The sequence below is a fragment of the Dasypus novemcinctus genome (assembly GCF_030445035.2).
Source record: "Dasypus novemcinctus isolate mDasNov1 chromosome 11 unlocalized genomic scaffold, mDasNov1.1.hap2 SUPER_11_unloc_1, whole genome shotgun sequence".
In the NCBI taxonomy this organism is placed as follows: domain Eukaryota; kingdom Metazoa; phylum Chordata; class Mammalia; order Cingulata; family Dasypodidae; genus Dasypus; species Dasypus novemcinctus.
Window position 1 is genome coordinate 2084157 of NW_026688125.1, and position 13702 is coordinate 2097858.

At 41.4% G+C, this 13702-nt stretch overlaps 1 long non-coding RNA gene across 1 annotated transcript in view; it reads left to right on the forward strand.

Annotated features, from left to right (window-relative positions):
• The first annotated feature begins 6349 nt into the window (after positions 1-6349).
• The window catches only part of LOC131277359 (uncharacterized), a 65729-nt gene continuing 58376 nt past the window's right edge, over positions 6350-13702 (forward strand). The window contains exon 1 of the long non-coding RNA XR_009184546.2: positions 6350-6427. This is a non-coding gene — a long non-coding RNA (uncharacterized lncRNA). The remainder of the gene's footprint in view (positions 6428-13702) is intronic.

Sequence of the window (13702 nt, forward strand, 5' to 3'; positions counted from 1 at the left end):
TTTCTGTTGGGAGACTGTAATGAATTCAATAATTGAAAGGTTCAGAATCCTTGATGTAAGTCATATATATTGGCTTCTTCATTTTTCACTGACCACTAAAATATTATATACCTGGACCACAGTTTAACCTCCTGCCACAATGTTTTTAAATTATAGTTTTGTTTTTTATTTACCAAGAAAGGGTTCTTATTTGCTAAAAAAAAAATTTATCTTTTTTATTATTGTTCTTTTTTATTAATTGTCTCTAATAACAGTTATATGTTATTTAATTATCCCTGTAAAAGCTATCACTTTCAGCATTCTTGCATCAGGAAAACTTTTTCTTAAGAATGGTATGTTTCCTTCTCTGTGAAAAACAAATATGTAATTGCTTTTTAGCCTGAGAAATATTTAACAAAAATGATAAAAGCATGGCTGCCCTGATGGAAGGGGCTGAGGGTCAGAACTGTGTACTCAGTTTCCTCCTTGACTCCTGCATTAATTTCCTCACTGCTGTAACGGATTCCATATAATGGGTTGGCTTACCAACAGGGATTTACAGACTCAAGGTTTCAGAGGCCAGAAGGCTTGCTTCCTCCCAGAGTCAGTACTTAGAACTCACCAGCCATGTTGGTGCTCCTTGGCTTTTCTGTCATGTGCTGATGCATATGGCTGCATCTTCTCCTTTCTCTTCTGGGTTCTGTTGACTTCCAGCTTCAGGCTGCTTCCAGAGTTTCCTTTCCACATCCATTTGCTTTGCTTATAAGGACTTCAGCGACACTGGATTTAAGGCCCATATATTCAAAGGTCCTATTTACAAAAGTGTTCCCACCCACAGACCAGGGGTTGGAACCTGAACATACCTTTTGTGGGGGACATTATGCAATCCCCAACACCAAAGATACCCTCTGACAACTCACCTTTCCAATGGGACCCAGAAAGCAATCAAAAAATCATTAAGTGAAAAATCAGTTTGGAAATCAGTATTTCAAATGTCCACAATTCTCACTTTGCCCTGAACACTAATTCAGTCAAATTTGATGCAATTTGTATTAACTCTCTTTGTGAGAATGTTTACTTTTGCCTTCTTTATGGCTTTAACTTCTTTAGTGCTTTAGTTTCAAGAGAATTTTATAATTATTTCTATAAATATGTGTTTGTGCATATACTAAAAACCCATTATGGAAAGATGGGGTACAAATAGTCTGAATACATATTCATTATTATTATCTTTAATGAAATCTTGTGAACTCAAATGGCTTCTATTACTTTACAATGATTCTTCTGGGAAGATGGCAGATTAGCAAGACAGAGGACTCTTCTCTTCCAGAAAAATAGCTAGAGGACAGGCAGAAATGGCCTGGAAAGAAACTTCTAGGCGTCAGGACCCCAGGGGAAGCCTGGACACCACCCAGCAGATAGAGGGGCAATGGAAAAGAAAAGAACCATGGTGGCAAAACTATGAGTACATGTTGCAGTTGCCAGTATCCACCCCCACCATATAGATACTTTGAATTCTCAGGCCTCAGGGCCACTGGCTACAAAGGGGGACCCACCTCCCAGAAGTGAGGAGAGAGCAACAAAGCCTAAGGCTGGCTGCTTTTGACCCACAGCTTTGGTCTGCTGTGCCCTTGAGCTCCTGCAGCCTGGGTGGGGCCCTGCTATTGTTTGCCTGGGAGCCAGCAGGGGACTAATTGCCCTCTCTATCAACCAGGACTGACTGTTTGATTTAGGGGGCTCTTAGCCTCCAGGCAGGATCCTCTATCACTGTGATCTGGTGTGGTGGATGTAAACACACTCTGACCAGGCTTTGAATTGAGAAGGCTGACAAAGAGTGCCATGGCTGGACCAAGGAAAAGCATATAAGGAACACAAATAAGCAAGAGAGGCATTTTCTGGTCTTTACAGTCTCCCTCCCCAACGGCCTAGGAAGCAGGTCTGCAATACATTACTCTGCTCAGGGCCTAGATCTGAGCAACAAACAGGGACTATCCTAAGACCCAGAACAAGTTGAACCAAGAATCAAGGACACCAGTAACACACAGCCTCCTGCCGCTAAATCCCTATGAAAGGAAAGTGAGCATCTGAGTAAACTCACCATTCAAATCAGATGCCTAGACATCAGGAAAAAGTTACAAGTCATTCTGAGAAAAGAGAAGAAATGACCCAAGAAAAGGAATCTATCAAAGTCCCCAAAAGAGACACAGGATTTCAGACAACTAACCAAGGAGATGCACACAAACTTCCAAAATCAAATTAATGAATTGAAAGATGATATGGATAAAAAGATAAAAGATATAAAAAAGACAAGTGAGCACAAAGAAGAATTTGGAAGCCTGAATAGAAAAGTAACAGAACTCAGGGTAATGAAAGACACAAAAGTGGGATAAAAAACAAATTAGAGGGCAGCAGTTGTAGCTCACGTGGTTGAGGATCTACTTTTCATGTACAAGGTCCCAGGTTTGATCCCTGGCACCTTCTAAAAACAACAAATGAAAAAATGAACTCTCACTGCAGAGCAGATGTAGCTCAGTGGTTGGGCATCTGCTTACAATGCACAAGGTCCTGGGTTCAATTGTCAGTACCCCTTTAAGAGGAAACAAACAAAACAACAACAACAACAAAACATTAGAGGCATACAACAGCAAGTTTGAAATGACAGAAGAAACAGTAAGTGATGCAGAAGACAGAACAGCAGAAATGGAAGAAAGAAAAGAACAGAAAGAGAAAAGAGTGTGAAAAATTGAGCAAGGGCTCAGGGAGTTGAGTGATAACAGAAAACACAACCACATGCATGTCATGTCAGTTCCAGAAGGGGAAGAGAAGGGAAAGGAGTAGAAAGAGTATCTGAGGTAATAAGAGCTGAAAATTTCCCAACCCTTATGAAAGTAATGACCTTGCATGTCCAGGAAACACAGTGTACCCCAATCAGAATAAATGTGAATAGACCTACTCCAATAGGTCTATTCAGATTCATAGTAGGTCTAACAGGACTACTCCAATTGCCAAATGTCAAAGATAAAGAGAAAATTCTGACAACAGCAATGGAGAAGCAAACTATCACATACAATGGGTGCCCAGAAAGATTTTTTTTGTGGATTTCTCATCAGAACTTGAAGAAGAGAAGACAATGGCATGATGTAATTAGGATACTAAAAGAGAAAAACTGCCAGCTGAGAAATCTTTATCCACCAAAATTGGCCTTCAAATATGAAAGGTGCATTTAAAATACAAAGAAAACAGAAATTAAGAGAATTCATAAAAATGATTCCATTTTGTAGGAAATATTAAAGGAGACCTTACCACCTGACAGAAAAAGACAGGAGACAGAGGTTTGGAAGAGATTATAAAAGAAAGAATAGCAGAAAGGATAATCAAGAGAGTGAAAATACAGGCAGAAATAAGACATAACATATGAAAACCAAAGAATAAAATGATAGAAGTAAATAATGCATTTACAGTAATAACATTGAATGTGAATAGATTAAACTCTCCAATCAAAAGATATAGGCTGGGAAGCAGACATGGCTCACCTGCTAGAGAATCCATCTACCACATGGAGGGCCCAGGGTTCAATCCCCAGGGCCTCCTGACCTGTGTGGTAAGCTGGCCCACGTGCAGTGTTGCTGCACTCAAGGAGTGCTCTGCCATGCAGGGATGCCCCTGCATAGCGGTGCCTTATGTGTAAGGAGTGCACCCCACAAGGAGAGCTGCCCCATGTGAAAAAAAGGTGCAGCTCACCCAGGAGTGGCACTGCACATGGAGAGCTGACACAGCAAGATGATGGAACAAAAAAAAAAGAATTTCCCAGTGCTGCCAGATAATGCAAGCAGACACAGAAGAACACACAGCAAATGGACACAGAGAGCAGACAATGGAGGGGGAAGGGGATAGGAATAAATAAAATAAATCTTAAAAAAAAAGATACAGGCTGACAGAATGGATGGAAAAACATGCGCCATCCATGTGCTGCCTACAAGAGACTCACCTTAGATCCAGGGATAAAAACTGCCTGAAAGTGAAATCTTTGAAAAAGATACTCCATGCTAACAGTAACCAAAAAAGATCATGTCTTCTACACAAGTAAAAGAAAAAACTTGCCAACTTTGATGAGTGATTCTGCAGTTCTTTGGGATTTGAGGGTTCTATAACAATGGAAATGAGGCCATGGCCTCTTGTGGTTTAGAAAAGCCTGAGAGAAGAGAGAGAAGAGGCAGGAGGAGGAGAGGGAGGAGGGGGAGGAGGAACTGGAGGGAGGAGGGGAGAAATGGGACATAAATAATGGCAGGGAAGGTTCATGTGGTCAGAGAGAACCCTGCAAAGGCACTAATAGAAGAGGGGAAGCTTAAGTGAGCTAGGAGAAAAACCCTCTGACCAGGTTCTGTACTAGAGCAGAAAAGAAAAAATGCTTTAATTGATACTGGTAATGAAATCTAGCAAGAGACTTGCTCAATTCCAAAATTCCTTTTTCCTCCTAATTCATCTTGAGTATGTCTGTGTTGATAATACTTGTTTAACTTAATACCCTAGCTTTTAGTCATTTTTAGAACTAGAGAAACCTATTTCTTGAACAGGAACCAGTCAGGATTTTTGTGGCTCCTTTGCAATGTAGACACACCTTGTCCTTTTGGATGGCATGGAACTCTTCCATCAGCAGGTGACAACTCAGAACTGTGCAGGTGAGAGATATAGTAGAAAGAAAGTGTTCCTTTCAAGCACTATAAGAGCATTATAATTATGAGTTTCTTTTTCCTCCACTTCACATTATCTGTATATTTTTTGTTAGGTGAAAGTGACATAACATAAAATTAACGATTTTAACAGTACATTCTGTGGCATTTAGTACATTTACTATGTTGTGCATAAAATTTATCTAATTTCAGAACATTTTTATCCATTCTGAAGGAAAACTCATAGACCCAAAAGGAGTTACTCCACCTTCCCCACTCCCCTCAACCCCTGCCAGCCATTAATCCTCATTCTGTCTCTCTTTATTTGCATAGTATAGTGGGGGGTAGGGGGTGGGAACCTTATATTTTTAATGTAACATTTGTGCTCAGGGTAGCATAAAAAAAGACAAATAAAAATTTTTTTTAAAGTTTCCATTTATATGATAGTTTTTTGACATTACAGGAGTAATCTGTTTGGAGTGAGTACAAAAGTCCTAAAAGATGAATTACTGATAGTTTGTCCCAAGTATTGCTCTAAAATATTCCAAGTGTTGATTCACTTATAACCATAGCATTTCATAGGTCTTCATTTCCCTTGAAGATTTTCCACTCTAAAATCCTGCGTATCTTGGGAAACTACAATAATTCTGTTCATTTTAACTATTTTTATAATCTTGGGTCCTAGAATCATTACCTGTTAGTTAAAAAGGGGCCAGTAACCATCTGTTTACAATGAGACTCCCCGCTCCCCCCCACCCAGCGCACCTCCTGCTGCCCTTTATTGGGCTGCACCCTGAGCTTCAGTCTTCTGTGATGTAGAAGAATATTTATCTCACAACAGGGGGTAGGGGGTGGGGGGTGGGGGGTGGGGGGGGTGGCTGGCAGCTCCTCCCAGGAGGCGTCCCCATTCCTGGCCAGGGGTATCCACGTGGATGCCAGGCGCTGGCCGGATCTCGGGGGTGGGGAGACCCTCCTCCCGGAGCACGCAGGTAGGGGCCCCGAAGTCTAGTGGGACGGGAGCACGCAGGAGCCCTACGTGCGCGGGTCCGCCTCGGGCCGTGGCAGGGGGGCGTGGCGGGCGCTCAGCCCAGCTGCTGACCGCGCAGCCGCTTTCCCCACCGCTCAGCCCCGCCCCCTGAGGCACCGCCCAGCACGAGGTGCAGCGGCTGCACCTTTCGGACCCTCAGGGGTTCCAGTCCCGGCGGCGTCCTGGTGCTTGGGCGGGGCCGAGACTCCGTGCAGGGCAGCTAGCGCCGGCCCGGAACCCTCAGGCGGAGCGCATGGTCCCTTCTCAGACGTCGGCCTGCTCCTGGCTCGGAGCTCGGTACGTGTGCGGACCCCACCCGGGGGCGGCGGGGCAGGCCAGGGCGCGGGGCGCGGGGCTGCGGGGGCCGCCGGCAGCGCGGAAAAGCGGGCAAGCGGCGGTCCCCGCGCTGCGCTGAGGATGAGCCTGGCCCGCGCGGCCGCCAAAGCTCCCGCTGTGCGGTTGGGGGCTGCCTTCACGGGGCCTGTGGGTGGCCGGGGGCCGGGGCCTGCTTCAGTCTTTGGCATTTTTCCAGACACGGATAACTTGTTTATTCTGTGAAAGTTAGTTGAATGAAATTACCTCGTTAGAGCTGCAGAGCTATTTACGATGTACCACCTTCTCTTATTCAAGCCCCAGTTGATAGGCATTTGTATTTTTTTCCCAGTTTTGACGGCCATGAACTTGCTGTGGGAATCATGGTACAGCAGTTTGTCTTGGATAGATATCTCGGAGTGGAACTAGCAACAATGATGTAAGTTTATATATATATATATATTTTTAAAGATGTATTTATTTATTTAATCCCCCCCTCCCCCGGTTGTCTGTTCTCTGTGTCTATTTGCTGCATCTTGTTTCTTTGTCCGCTTCTGTTGTCGTCAGTGGGAGGGGAAGTGTGGGCGGCGCCATTCCTGGGCAGGCTGCACTTTCTTTCGCCCTGGGCAGCTTTCCTTGTGGGGCGCACTCCTTGCGTGTGGGGCTCCCCTATGCGGGAGACACCCCTGCGTGGCAGGGCACTCCTTGTGCGCATCAGCACTGCACATGGGCCAGCTCCACACGGGTCAAGGAGGGCCGGGGTTTGAACCGCGGACCTCCCATGTGGTAGACAGGAGCCCTAACCACTGGGCCAAGTCCGTTTCCCAGTTTATATTTTTAAGAAACTGACAAAATGTTTCCCAAAGTGGTAGCACCTTTTGGCATTCTAACTAGAAAGATATGAGGGCTCCAGGTTTTCCACATCTTCTTTAACAGTTGGTATTATCTTTCTTGATATTAGCCATTTTACTATGTCTATATGATGTCATAGCAGATTTTAATTTGTATTTCCCTAGTGATGAAAAGAATTGAATGTTTCTTCTCTGGTGAAAGTGTTATTTACATAGTTTCCCATTTTTAAGTGCTGTTTGTCATTTTTTTAAACAAATCATTTTTATCTATATGTATCAACAAAGCATACAGTTCACTGCACAATCAGTGGTGTTTGGCAGCATCACATAGTTGTGCATTCATCACCTCCATCATTACTAGAGCATTTTCTTAATTTGAATAATAATTTAAAAAGTAAATCCATCACTTCTCCATCTGTGCTTCCTACTGTTCACAGCTCCCCTTTTTGGCTATTCTTGCACAGATACTTTTATTTCCCCTCTGTAAATTGATTTACATTTACATTTTATGTAAATGGGATCATACAATGTTATACAATATATTTAGTTCATAGTGATCCTCTATTTATTGTATTTATCCTTTTGTGTCTGGTTTGCTTCACTCAACATAATATCCTCCAGGTTCATTGATGTTGTCAAATGTTTTAGGACTTCTTTTCTATTTTTTTTTAAGATTTATTTTTTATTTATTATTCTTCCCTTCTGCACCCCACCCCCAGTTGTCTGCTCTCTGTGTCCATTTGCTGTGTGTTCTTCTTGTTTCCACTGGTACTCTTGTCAGCGACACCCAGAATCTGTGCCTCATTTTGTTGCATCATCTTGTTCTGTCAGCTCTCCATGTGTGTGGCACCACTCCTGGGCAGGCTGCACTTTCTTTTGTGCTGGGTGGCTCTCCTCATGGGGTGCACTCCTTGCACGTGGGGCTCCCTTATGCGGGGGACACCCCTGCGTGCCGCAGCACTCCTTGGGAAAATCAGCACTGTGTATGGGTCAGTTCATCACATGGATCAGGAGGCCCTGGGTTTGAACCTTGGACCTCCTATGTGGTAGGCAGATGCCCTATCTGTCTGGCCAAATCCGCTTGCCCATTTCTTCTTAAATACTGCATAATATTCCATTGTGGGACTATACCACTGTTTGTTTATCCATTTGTCAGTTGATGGACACCTGGGTTCTTTCCAGCTTTTGACATTGTGACTAGCACTGCTATGAACATGAGTGTGCAGATGTGTATTTGTATCACTGCTTTCAATTCTGGGTGTAGACCCAATAGTGATAGTGCTGGGTCACTGGCATTTTTATTTATTTATTTCTCTCCCCTCATCCCCGCCCTGCCCCAGTTGTCTGCTCTCTGTGCCTATTTGCTGCATATTCTTCTTTGTCCACGTCTGTTGTTGTCAGCAGCACGGGAATCTGTGTTTCTTTTTGTTGCATCATCTTGTTGTGTCAGGTCTCCATGTGTGCAGCACCATTCTTAGGCAGGCTGCACTTTCTTTTGCACTGGGCAGCTCTTCTTCTGGGGTGCACTCCTTGCACATGGGGCTCCCCTATATGGGGGACACCCCTGCATGGCAGGGCACTTCTTGTGTGCATCAGCACTGCACATGGGCGAGCTCCACATGGGTCGAGGAGGCCCGGGGTTTGAACCACAGAACTCCCATGTGGTAGATGGATGCCCTAACCACTGGGCCAAGTCTGCTTCCCTATATTCAACTTCTTTAGGAACTGCCCAACAGTCCTCCACAGGGGCTGTACCATTCTGCATTCCCACCAATTGTGAGTAAGAGTTCCTATCTCTCCACATCCTCTCCAACATTTGTAGTTCTCTGACTTTTTAATTGTGGCCATTCTGATAGGTGTGAAAAGATATCTCTTAAGTATGATTTTCATTTCCCTAATCATTACTCATATTGAACATTTTTTCACATGTTTTCTCACCATTTGTATTTCTTCTTTGGACAAATATCTATTCATGTCTTTTGCATTTAATTGAGTCTTTTTTTATTTTTGAGTTGTAACATCTCTTTACATATCAGGGATCTTAATTCCTTATTGGACATGTGATTTCCAAGTATTTCCTTCTGCTGAGGCAGCTGCCTTTTCACCTTTTTGACAAAGTTCTGTGAGGTGTACATGTGTTTAATTTTGAGGAGGTCCCATTTATCCATTTTTTCTTTTATTTTGTGTGCTTTGGATGTAAGGTCCAAGAAACCACCATGTAGCACAAGGTCTTTAAGATGTTTCCCTACATTTTCTTCAAGCAGTTTTATGGTGCTTTTATATCTAGGTCTCTGATCCATTTTCAGTTGATTCTTGTATGGGATGTAAGATAGGGGTTCCATTCCATTCTTTTGGTTGTAGATATCCAGGTCTCCCAGCACCATTTATTGAAGGGACTTTTTCCCCATTAACATGGACTTGGTGGGTGTCTGAAAAACTAGTTGACCATGGAGGTGGGGGTTTATTTCTGGACTCTAAATTCCATAATACTGATCCATGAGTCTCTCTTTATGCCAGTGCCATGCTGTTTTGGCCACTGTAGCTTTGTAATATGTTTCAAGGTCTGGCATTGAAATTCCTCCCATGTTGCTCTTCTTTTTTAGAATGCTTTTGGTTACTTGAGTGCATTTTCCCTTCCAAATGAATTTGGTAATTGCCTTTTCTATTTCTGTCAAGTAGGCTGTTGGAATTTTTATTGGTATTACATTGAGTCTATAAATCAGTTTAAGTTGGATTGACATCTTCATGATATTTAGTCTTAGAGTAAATGAACACAGAGTGTCATTCCATTTGTTTAGGTCATTTTAAATTTCTTTTACCACTGTTTTGTAGTTTTCTGCATCTAGGTCCTGTACTTCTTTGACTAAGTTGATGCCTACATATTGAATCTTTTTGTTGCTATTGTAAATGGAATTTTCCCCTGATTTCTCCTCTGATTATGCAGTACTACTGTACAAGAACACTGATTTCTGCATGTGGATCTTGTATTCTGCCACTCTGCTGAACTCATTTCTTATGTCAAGTAGCTTTGTTGTAGACATTTCAGAATTTTCTAAACATAGGATCATGTCATCTGCTGATAGTGCAAGTTTTATGTCCCCTTTTTCTATTTGGATGCCTTTAATTTTTTTTCTTCTCTAATTACTCTAGCTAGAACTTGTAGTACAATGTTGAATAGCAATGATGATAGTAGGCATCCTTGTCTTGTTCCTGATCTTAGATGGAAAGCTTTCAACCTTTCCCCACTGAGTACAATGTTGGCTGTGGGTTTTTCATATATGCCTTTTATCATATTGTGGCATTTTCCTTCTATTCATACCTTTTGAAGTGTTTTTTTTTTTTACCAAGAAAGAATGCTGGATTCTGTCAAATGCCTTTTCTGTGTCTATTGTGATCACCATGTGTTTTTTCCCTTCAATTTTTTTTAATGTGGTGTATTATGTTGATGGTTTTTTTTATGTTGAGCTAACCTTGCAACCAGGAACAAATCCCCCTTGGTTGTGATGTGTAAGTCTTCAATAATGCTGCTGGATTCAATTTGTCAATATTTTGTTGAGAATTTTTGCATCTCTGTGTTCATTGAAAAGATTGGTCTGTACTTTTCTTTCCGTGTAGTGTCTTTATCAGGCTTTGGTGTTAGGGAGATGTTGGCTTCATAAAAAGAGTGGGGTAATTTTCCCTCCTCTTCATCATATTGGAAGAGTTTAAACAGGATTGTTGTTAATTCTTTTTGAAATGTTTGGTTGAATTTGTCTCTGAAGTCATCTGGCCCTGAGCTTTTCCTTGTTGGGAGGTGTTTGATGATGGATTCAGTCTCTTTAAATGTGGTTGGTTTGTTAATTCTTGTATTTCTTGTAGTGTCAGTGTAGGTTGGTTGTGCCTTTCTAGGAATTTTCCCATTTCTAGGTTGTCATTGTTGGCATACAGTTTCTCATAATATCGTCTTTTGATTCTTTTTATTTCTGTGGGGTCAGTCATTACTTCCCTCCTTTCATTTCTGATTGTATTTATTTGCCTATTTTTCTCCTTTGTTAATCTTGCTAGCGATTTGTCAATTTTACTGATCTTCTCAAAGGACCAGCTTTTGGTTTTGATTTTATCTATTTTTTTGTTGTTGTTGTTGTTCTCAATTTCATTTATTTCTGCTCTAATCTTTATTATTTCTTTCCTTTTGTTTGCTTTGAGGATTGGTTTGCTGTTCTTTTTCCAATTTCTCTAGGTGTTCAGTTAAGTCTTTGAGTTTAGCGCTTTCTTCTTTTTTAATATAGGTGTTTAGGGCTATAAATTTCCCTCTCCAGACTGGCTTTGCTGTATCCCTTAAGTTTTCATAATTTGTGTTCTCATTTTCATTTGTCTATACATTTACTGATTTCACTTGCAATTTCTTCTTTGATCTACTGATCATTTAAGAGTGTGTTGTTTAGACTCCACACAGTTGCAAAGTTACCTTTTTCCTGTCTATTCTTGATTTCCAATTTCATTCCATTATGATCTAAGAAGGTGCTTTGTATAATTTCAGTCTTTTCATATGTATTGAGACCTACAGTGTGCCCTACATGTGGTGTATCCTGGTGAAGCGTACATGGGCACGTGAGAAGAATGTATAACTTGCTGCATTTGGATGCAGCATTCTGTGTATCATTAGGTCTAACTCATTTATAGTTCTTTAAGTTCTCTGTTTCCTTGTTGATCTTCTGTCCAGTTGTTCTGTCTCATAATGTGAGTGGTCTATTAGAGTCTCCAGTGATTATTGTACAGATGCTTGTTTCTCCCTTCAGTTTTGACAGAGTTTGTCTTATGTATTTTGGGGCACTGTGGTTAGGTGCATAAATATATCGTGGGTTGTCCTTTTAATTAATATATAATGGCCTTCTCTGACTCATAACTTTTTTTCACTTCAAGTCTGCTTTGTCCAATAATAGTATAGCTGTCCCTGCTCTTTTTTGGTTACTATTTGCATGGAGTATCTTTTTCCAACTTTTTACTTATAGCTGGTTTGTATCTGTGAGTCAAAGGTGGGTCTCTTGTAAGCAGCATATGGATGGCTTATGTGTTTATTATCCATCCTGTCAATCTATATCTTTTGTTTGGTGCATTTAATCCATTAACAATCAATGATAGGACTGTAAATGCATTGTTTACTTCCTACATTTTATTCTTTGGTTTTCATGTGTCATGTCATATTTTGGTGTCTTTTTTCTCTTGGTTATCCTTTCTGCTCTTCTTTTGTCTCTACTCTCCTCCAGGCCTTTCTCTTCTTTTTCTTTCAGGCTCTATGGCTTCCTTATTATTTCCTGCAATTTGGATTCTCTTTTACAAACTCTCTTAGTTTCTGTTTGTGGATATTTTATACTCACTTTCATATTTGGAGGACAGTTTTGCTGGGTGCAGAATTCTTGGCTGGTAGTTTTTCTCTTTCAGTCTCCTTATTGCATCATACCACTGTCTTCTTACCTCCATGGTTTCTGATGAGAAATCCATACTATTACTGGGCATCCCTTGTATGTGATGATTTGCTTCCCTTACTGCTCTCAGAATTTTCTCTTTATCTTTGACTTTTGACATTCTGAATAATATATCTTTTGGAGTATGTCTATTTGGATTTATTCTGATTAGGATAAGGTGGGCTTCTTAGACATGCAGGGTCATTCCTTTTGTGAGCATTGGAAATTTTAACTATTCCCTTAAATACTATTTCTAATCCTTTTCCCTTCTCTTCTCTTTCTGGAACTCCCATCACATGTATGTTGTTGTCCGTTTTCTGTTGTCATTCATCTCCCTGAGCCTCTGCTCAATTTTTTTCCCCATTTTTTTCCCTCCCTCTGTTCTTTTCTCTCTTCAGTTTCAGCTGTTCTGTCTTTGGTATCACTTATACTTTCTTCTGTCCTTTCAAGTCTGCCTGAAATTGTTGTAGACCTTTAATGTGTTTTTGATGTCACCTATCGTGTCTTTCATTCCCATGAGCTCTGTTGCTTTTCTGTTCCACATTTCAAATTCTGTTTTTTGCTTGCTCAACATCTTCTTGATGTCATTCATCCCTTTAGCCATATTGTCCTTCAACTCATGAATTTAATTTTGGAAATTGGTACACATCTTGTTAATTAGTTCTCTCAAATCCTGCATCTCTTCTGGGACTTTGATATATTCCTTTTCCTGGGCTATGTCTTCCATTTTCTTCTTCTGGCTCATAAATTTTTGCTGATTCTAGGCACCTGATTAGTATGTAGTTTACTCAGATGCTCAATTTCTTTGTCTTTTGTTGGGATTTAGTGGCAGGAGGCTGTGTGTTACTGTTGCTCTTTGATTCTGGATTCAACCTGGATCATTAGGCTTGTCCCTGTTAGTTGCTCAAAGGTGTGCTCTGCACCCACTAATGGGTTGCAGACCTACTTCCTAGGGCCTTGGGAGGAAAGCTATAAAGGTCAGAAAATGCCTCATTTATTTTTTATTTTCTCATATGTACAACCTAGTTCTGCCAACAGATGGCACTCTTTGACAGTCCTCTCAGTTCAATGCATTTTTAGAGTTTTTTTGCTGTAACACAGCCTGGATCAATCTGAAAGGGTCCTACCTGGAGCCTAAGAGCCTTGTAATTTGAACTTTCTTATTAAAAAAGGCTCTAGCCTTCTCTGGCAGCCCCCTCCCATTTTCTGGGTAAGAAATAATTCCACTCCCTTCTCCATCTTCAACAATCAGTCCCCGTTCATAGAGGAGATTGAGAGGGTCAGGTTTCTTTACTCTCTTGCAGCCTCCTAAGGCAAACAATGGCAAGGCCTCCCTGGCCTGGAAGGGGCTGTGGGACACAACAGACCAAATTTGTGGGTCAAAACCCGAGTCAGCCTTAGATCTTGTCCCTCTCTTCC